Below are 7,774 nucleotides of genomic sequence, written 5' to 3'. Positions count from 1 at the left end.
GGATTCCTTAAAAGACGCTCGGATTCTGTTACAGGGTGTTTCTTTAAAAATCAACAGCATAAAGACGAGCGTCTTCTTCTGCAAGAAGAGCGTCTTGTTTCAGACGAGCGGATTCTGCACTGGGACGCTCGGATTCTGTGACAGACCATTTTCTTGAATTGCACAGCTCTGCCAGATGAGTTTCTGGTGGTATAGGACACTCGGATTCATCAAGACGAGCGGATTCCCATATGAGACGCTCGGATTCATCCCTGTCCACACGGATTCAGGTCCATCCGTGGGTACTGTATAACCCGTATCATTTCTATCCTTCAATTCTTGTGTTCTTCATTGTGGGGGCACTACAAAGGCATGAATAGCCTAAGCAATTGCTATCCCCACACTAAGTCAAAACACTACACATCAATAAAATCATAAGTTCTTCCCTCAGTTCTCTCAAAATGATGAATATTTTGATCAAGGCACTAAAATATAAATACAAAAATGACAAAAATGCAATGTAAAAATTTGAAATGCAAGTTAGGGAGTTAGAATATTTACAAATGGTGGTTTAGGGAGGACTCCACTAAACTCTCATCCAATGTGAGATGTCAAGGGGGCATGTTCAAGGTGTTGTTGATGTTACTCAACACCTTGAAGAAGTAGTTGAAAGCTTGTTCATTGTCATGATAAAGATCCTCAATCGGTCTTTGCACTTGTTGTTCTCCGTGATGGTCTTGGTTCATAGCATTACCAATATAGGGATTGAATATCCCTTCGAACTCATCATCCCAAAGACCGCAAACTTCGTCTACTTGATCATTAAAAATTTCTTGAGTTGATAGAGACAACTCTCCTTCCTTCTTGTCTTGGCCAATGAGGCCATCCTCTTCACTTGTCATGGGTGAGCTTTTCAAGCTCTCTCTTTGTTGCTATTTTCTTGTTCTTTTGATGGAGCATCATCAACTTTCTTTTTCCATTGGAATTCCGACTTCTTCTATCATCCTTCCGGCTATAGTGATCAACCATGAAGCATGGTTCATGCAAACGGGGAGCTCTCATGGTCTTGTCAAGATTGAAAGTTATACTCTCGTCTCCCACTTCTAGAGTAAGCTCTCCGTGCTTCACATGTATTACCGCACCCGCGGTGTGCAAGAAAGGTCTACCGAGAATGATCGGAATATTAGAGTCTTCTTCCATGTCAACGATGACAAAGTCCACCGGGATGAAAAATTTTCCAACTCTCACGGGAACATCTTCCCATATCCCTAATGGTGTCTTCGTCGATCTATCGGCCATTTGGAGTGTGATGTTGGTACATTTAAGCTCTCCCATCCCTAGCCTTTTACTAACCGAATACGGCATAACACTCACGCTTGCTCCTAGATCACACAAAGCCTTGTTGATCGTGGTGTCGCCAATGGCACACGGTATTGAGAAGCTTCCCGGGTCTTTAAGTTTCGGAGGTAAACTCCCTTAAAGGATTGCACTACTCACCTTGGCGAAGGCGATAGTTTCAAGCTTCCGGATCAACTTCTTTTTGGTAAGGATGTCCTTCATGTACTTTGCATAGGCTGGCACATGATTGATTAAATCCGTGAAAGGAATTGAGACTTCCAAATTCTTCACAATTTTCATAAATTTCCCAAGTTGGTCATCAAATTTGGGCTTAGCTTGACGACTTGGGAATGGAAGTCTAATCATGATGGGCTCTTTTTCCTTGGCCTTCTCTTCGCTTTTCTTTGAAACTTCTTCTTTTGTTGGTTCTCCTTCCTCGGAGTTTTGCACAACCTCTTCTTTGTCACTAGCTTCCACAACTTCATCCTCAACTTGCTTCTTTGGTCCCTCATATCTAGTACCACTCCTCATGTGAATGGCACTAACCGTTTCATGTCTCGGGGGATTACCTTGAGGTGGTAATTGCCCTTTTTGCCTTGGAGAACTTGAAGATGCAAGTTGGGTCAATTGAGTCTCCAAAATTTTTGTGTGGGCTAGGATGTTGTTGATGGTGATGTCCTTTGCTTGACTATCCTTTTGCATTTGAGTGAAAAACTCTTGTTGATTCTTTTGCATTTGGAGGACCGCTTTTTGAACATCAAAACCTTGGTCATTTTGTTGATTGTATGGAGTTTGATTTTGGTAACCTTGGGTTTGGTTGTAAAAGGGTCTTTGATTTTGGTTTCTCATGGGAGGTGGGGTGTATGTTTGTTGAGGGTTTTGAACATTTTGGCTTTTGTATGAGAGATTTGGGTGGAATTTGGTGTTTTCATTGTAATAGTTTGAATAAGGGGTACCACTCTTGTATGCTTGAAAAGCATTCACTTGCCCATTAGTTCCCCTACATTCACTTTGGTCATGTCCCAAAGTTCCACAATTCTCACATATCCTACTTGGAATTGATGAAGATGCTACCATGGCATTAACATGATGCTTTGGTGATTTTGAGGCTTCTTCAAGTTTAGCCATAGCCTTTTCGAATTTCAAGTTAATGGTATCAATGTGAGCACTAATTTGAGCACCCAATTGAGTAATTGAGTCCACTTCATGCTTTCTTCCTTTAGTAGCCTTGCGAGGTCTACTATATTGTGAGTTATGGACCGCTATTTCCTCAATCTTGTTCCAAGTTTGATTATCGTCAACTTCGGTGAACATGCTATTTGATCCCATGTTGAGGATGTTTCTTGAGTCTTCATAACGACCGTTCCAAAATTGTTGTACCAAGAACCACTCGCCAAGTCCATGATGAGGACATGAGAGACAAATTCCTTTGAACCGCTCCCAAGCTTCATACAAAGATTCTTCATCCCTTTGCTTAAAACCCGTAATTTGAGCTCTTAGCATGTTAGTCTTTTCCGGAGGGTAGAATTTTTTGTAGAAAGCTAGAGCCAACTTCTTCCAAGAGTCACTTCCAAGAGTAGCCTTATCAAGGCTCTTCAACCATTGTTTTGCGGTGCCGATTAGAGATAAAGGAAATAAGACCCATCGAATTTGGTCTTGAGTCACACCGGTTTGTGAAATCGCATCACAATAGTCACAAAAAGTCTCCATGTGAGAGTGAAGGTCTTCACTAGGCATCCCCCCAAATTGGCTTCTTTCGACTAATTGGATACATGCGGATTTGGCAATGAAATTTCCGGTCAAGTGTTGTGGTGTGGGAGTACCATTGGGTAGGTTCTCCTCGGTTGGTACGGAATGTGATGAGAATTTAGGCATTGTGGGTTGATTTTGTGTTGTATTTTGTGTTGGGTTCTCCTCACCTTCTCTTGCAAAAGGGTTGACGAACTCAATAGTGTTTGGTTGAATATCTACAACCTCACCAATACCTCTCAAAGTACCTCTAGCAAGTCTTCTATTGTTTGTCAAAGTCCTTTTAATTTCGTGATCAATGGGTAACAAGTTACCTTGTGATCTTCTAGACATGCAAAATATCAAACAACTTGAAAATAATTAGAACAAACCTTGAGGAGTTTTACTTCCCCAAGGCAAAGAAAGACACAACTAATAACAATCTAAGAAAATCAAATCAAGTTAACACCGTCCCCGGCAATGGCGCCATTTTTGGTCGGTTTATTTTCTCACTCGGAGTTTTACTTTTCGGTTACTTGTCGTTAGGAGCACCTAGACCAAAACAATATTTATAACTTCACAAACAACTCTACTATTAGTAAAGAGGCAAGTAAAGGTCGGATCCCAAGGGACGAGTATTGATGTAGGATTTTCGATTGCAAGTAGCGGTGTCTAGGGGTGTCATGATTTGGGTTGAGATGAGAAGATCACTAAACTAAATAGCAATAAAAGTAAACAAGCAAGATGATTAAAAAGGGATGTAAACAATTGATTAAAAGCACTAGGGTGTCATGGGGTCATAGGGGATTCATGGGAATTGATCATACAAACATATTCTCAAATTATAAGCAAGCAATTATTGTTGTGATGGATCGAGTTGGTTTATATCTTACAATCCTAGGATGGTTTGGGTCCCGGAGCCGAATCGATTAGATTGTACAACACCTACAAGTCGACTTAATCCTCCCTACTCAACTATATGCATGGTCTAATGAGACTCGAGTTGGTTTATGTCTTACAAGTCTCATTGAAAAGGTAAGTGATGGGTAAAAAATGCAAGGATTCATAGGCTCGCATTTCATCAAACATAACATGTGCATAAGTTGAGATCACAACAAGCAAGCAAATAAACTATGAAAACATATTAAATTAAGCATGAATCATTCCCCATGTTGGTTTCCCCTAATTACCCATTAACCCTAGTTAAGGAAACTACTCACTCATTATCAAGTTTAGCATGTTAACAAGGTTGTCAATCACATTAACAAAGCAAGACATGATGAATAAATGAAGATGATTAACAATAATTAAAAAGGGATTAAGAGGATTATACCTACTAATGATTCCAATAACAAAGCAAAGAATAATAGAAGTACTTGATAATTGATTGGAAGGTTGTCAATCTCCCAATATAACCCAAATAATCTTCAATTACCCACAATAAAAGATGAACAAAAGAGAGATTAAGGAAATGAGATTTGTATTAATATTTGATTAAAAGTTGATTACAAGATTAAGAAGAGATTAGAATGATATAAACTACACTAAGGATTGATATGAAGAACATGATTATCTAATTCGACTAATGGAGTATTTATAGTGGGGATTAGGTATACAAATTAGGGTTTACTAAGGGCTTAAATGACGATTAAGTCCTTGAGGAATCGCTCCTCTCAAAAGAGATTCCGGTCTCCTTTTTGCCGGTCTTTCATAAATATGCGCATCTTTCATGGAGCATGAACAAAGGACGTATGGGGCTGTAAGGGAATCCGAGCGTCCAAGGTGTCGGGACGGGCGGATTTCCTGGTGGCTGGACGAGCGGATTCTTGAGCTGGACGGGCGGATTGTTGTGTTGATGGACGGGCGTTCCTTCCACAAAGACGCTCGGATTCTTCTCGTGATGGACGGGCGTCTTCTTGGTTGGACGGGCGGATTGTCTCACAGCTCCCTTTTATTCTTTTCTTCTTCCAATAATCCTCCGGGATTTAGTCGGGGATGCAAGGATTTCTTCATCATTGCCCATTCTACTATAATATGTACAAAGGCCTTCTAGTCTTGTCTTCTCTTTGATGCTTGGTCATTAGATTCGATCAATTTAGCTCTATTTTGCCATGAAAATGCAAGGTTTGCACTCTTCTCCTACCAAGGAAACAAAACCTCAAAGAATATGCAAAACAAAGGACTAAAGATAGTAAATGACCCAATTATGCACTAAAAAGCATAGGAACGAGGCTAATTCGGGGACTAAATATGCTCAAATAATGGTCACATCACTTGGGAGCACTGGGATGAGAGCTCAACTTGGACCATAGTTGAAGTCAAGATCACATAGAATATTTAAATCACTTTATTTATTTCTGCTGCGAGTTTTATCTTATTTTATGTTCATTTTAATTTCAGTAAGTTGTAATAATATGTAATCACTAAGTTTTAATTAAAGTAATTTGGTATTGTTGTACTTTGTTATTCACTACCTCGGGAAACCGAGATGGCACTAGCCTTATTTATTTGGGAATGTCTAGATAAAGGCTCCTGAATAAATGGGGGTGTTACAAAGTGGTATCAGAGCAAAATGATCCTCAAACCTAAAGCAATGAACAATAATGAACTTAGGATGTGTCTCAATAAAATGAACCCCGAGTAGAAACTGTTAGGTGCCCCTCTTAGTGCGGTTAAGAAGGCGCCCTTAATTCGTACCTTGGCCCTTCCAGTTTTGAATCGGTTACCTTGAGAGATATTACGGTGTGGGGGTAATTTAAAATGAATATCGTTTATTTAAAATGAAAATCGTCTTAGGAGTGTTGTTTGTCTTGTTTGAATATTGTTTTCATGACTGCGGTTACGGGGACGTAACATTGCTTTTACGGAGAAGGGATGTGATATGATTTTTAAGCATTGTTATAACATGTGGATATGAGAAAAGTATGTGGGAATGTATGTGGGAGGTGTAATTATGATTAACATGTGGAGTATTACGGCAATTGCGTGAAATTGAGAAGAATGTGATTTTGGTTGATTTCTCGAAATTTTATCCTTGATTGTTTTGGCTTCCATTTACCGCCTGTTTAAAATCCTTGTACGAAATTTTTATGTGCGATAGCCTTGTGAGTTAGATTTCATATGCCGTTAGTTTCTTGTTTAAATAATATACGGTTTATGAGAAATAAATATTTTAGTGGGCAATTGTCAGAATCTTCCTGTACAGTTATGTTTTCGTCCCATAGTTTTGTAAAAGTTGCCATTTAAAACGTACTTGTTGTTTCGGTATAACTCTAACTTCACTGTTTAATAGACTCATATATGTTTTCAAATTGATAAGCCACGTTGCAAGAAAATATTTTGACATTTTAAAGTGATTTTTACAAGTTGACCTAAGTTACTGACAAGTTGCCGTAAAATTTCTGTTTCGACCAAATAATTTGTAAAATTCATTATAAATTGACCTTATGAGTTTTTGACATGATTCATTTTCTCATGGTTTACTAACTCTCTGTATTTTCTAAAAGTATAAGTTCTCAAGAAGTAATTATTTTATTATTTATTTATGATTTTTGGAAGTTGTAACATGTTTTCTTAGCCTTAAAAAGATGTGAATTTTGTTTCTTTTCTTTGGCACATTGATATTTTGATGTTATATGAAGTAGAATGACATGTCTAGTGATATGCGGAATGTGTTGCCCTAAGCCTATATATATATATATAGAGAGAGAGAGAGTCAAGATCCGATGAGAACGATCATTCGGTGAGAACGGTGAGAACAACACTATACACACCCCACGCGCCCCTCTTTCTCACTGCCAAACTTTATATTTCCCAAATCAACAAATCAATCCTCAAACCCTAACCACCACCCAAATTCCCCCACACCACTCATCACCTATTGACACCACCTACCACCTGTCGTCGCCATTTACCACCTATTGTCGTTGCCGGCGACGATCGCCAATTACTCCAGCGAATCGTGCCGCGTTTATACCGATGCAATTCTATTGACTTCGTTCAACATTTTGAGGCGTTAACCTTCAAACTCCATATCTCTATTTTCCGGTGACGATTCTCCTTCAGTTCTCGATTGCCGGCGAAGTCTCTAGCGTGGAGGAGTTCGGCGAGGGAAGGAAACCATTTAAAGGGAAACGCAGGTAGGGGTACAAGCTTGGTCACCGAGAGTCGACAAAGGTCGTCGGAGTTTTATCATACAATACACCACGAAAAATATCAGCATTCGCAAATGAAAAACACGAAAATCAATCCACATTTTCTAATATCCAGGCGAAGTCCTTGCAGATTTATCATATTGATGTAGCAGTTCATTGCCTTCCAATCTTCTAAACTCGTAGGCAATCCATATATAAACTTGTGCAACCAATGAGCTTTTTTGGAAGAATTATACTCCAAATGAGTGTATTGTATCGTGTGGAGATGACGGATGCCTTTACTGCCAATAAATTTGAAGGACACCGAAATGAACAGACTCGGCTAGATTGACTGATTTGCTAAGTCTACTACTCCCTCCATTCAACTCCACTTTACATGTTTGCTTTATCACGTTTGTCAACGCGACTTTTACGCGGTAAATATCGTTAGCTACGTATTTGCAAAAATTATAAAAGTTAAATATTTTTAATGTACTCATAAAGACGAATCAAATAAGATCCCACATGAATATATTTTAACTTATGTATCAAGAGAAAATTGAAGTTGAATGTCCGCTTGTGAATAGTGTGTAAAA

General features: G+C 39.0%; 1 non-coding gene across 1 annotated transcript; it reads left to right on the top strand.

The window, feature by feature from the left end:
- The first annotated feature begins 2,713 nt into the window (after positions 1-2,713).
- On the top strand, positions 2,714-2,820 carry LOC141616285 (small nucleolar RNA R71). The gene has a single exon (XR_012530640.1). It is a non-coding gene; the product is annotated as a small nucleolar RNA R71 (small nucleolar RNA).
- The last annotated feature ends 4,954 nt before the right edge of the window (positions 2,821-7,774 follow it).

Source organism: Silene latifolia, chromosome 11 (genome assembly GCF_048544455.1).
Source record: "Silene latifolia isolate original U9 population chromosome 11, ASM4854445v1, whole genome shotgun sequence".
Taxonomy (NCBI): domain Eukaryota; kingdom Viridiplantae; phylum Streptophyta; class Magnoliopsida; order Caryophyllales; family Caryophyllaceae; genus Silene; species Silene latifolia.
Note: the sequence above shows the minus strand (reverse complement) of the source record. Positions and strands in the feature narration are given on the sequence as shown.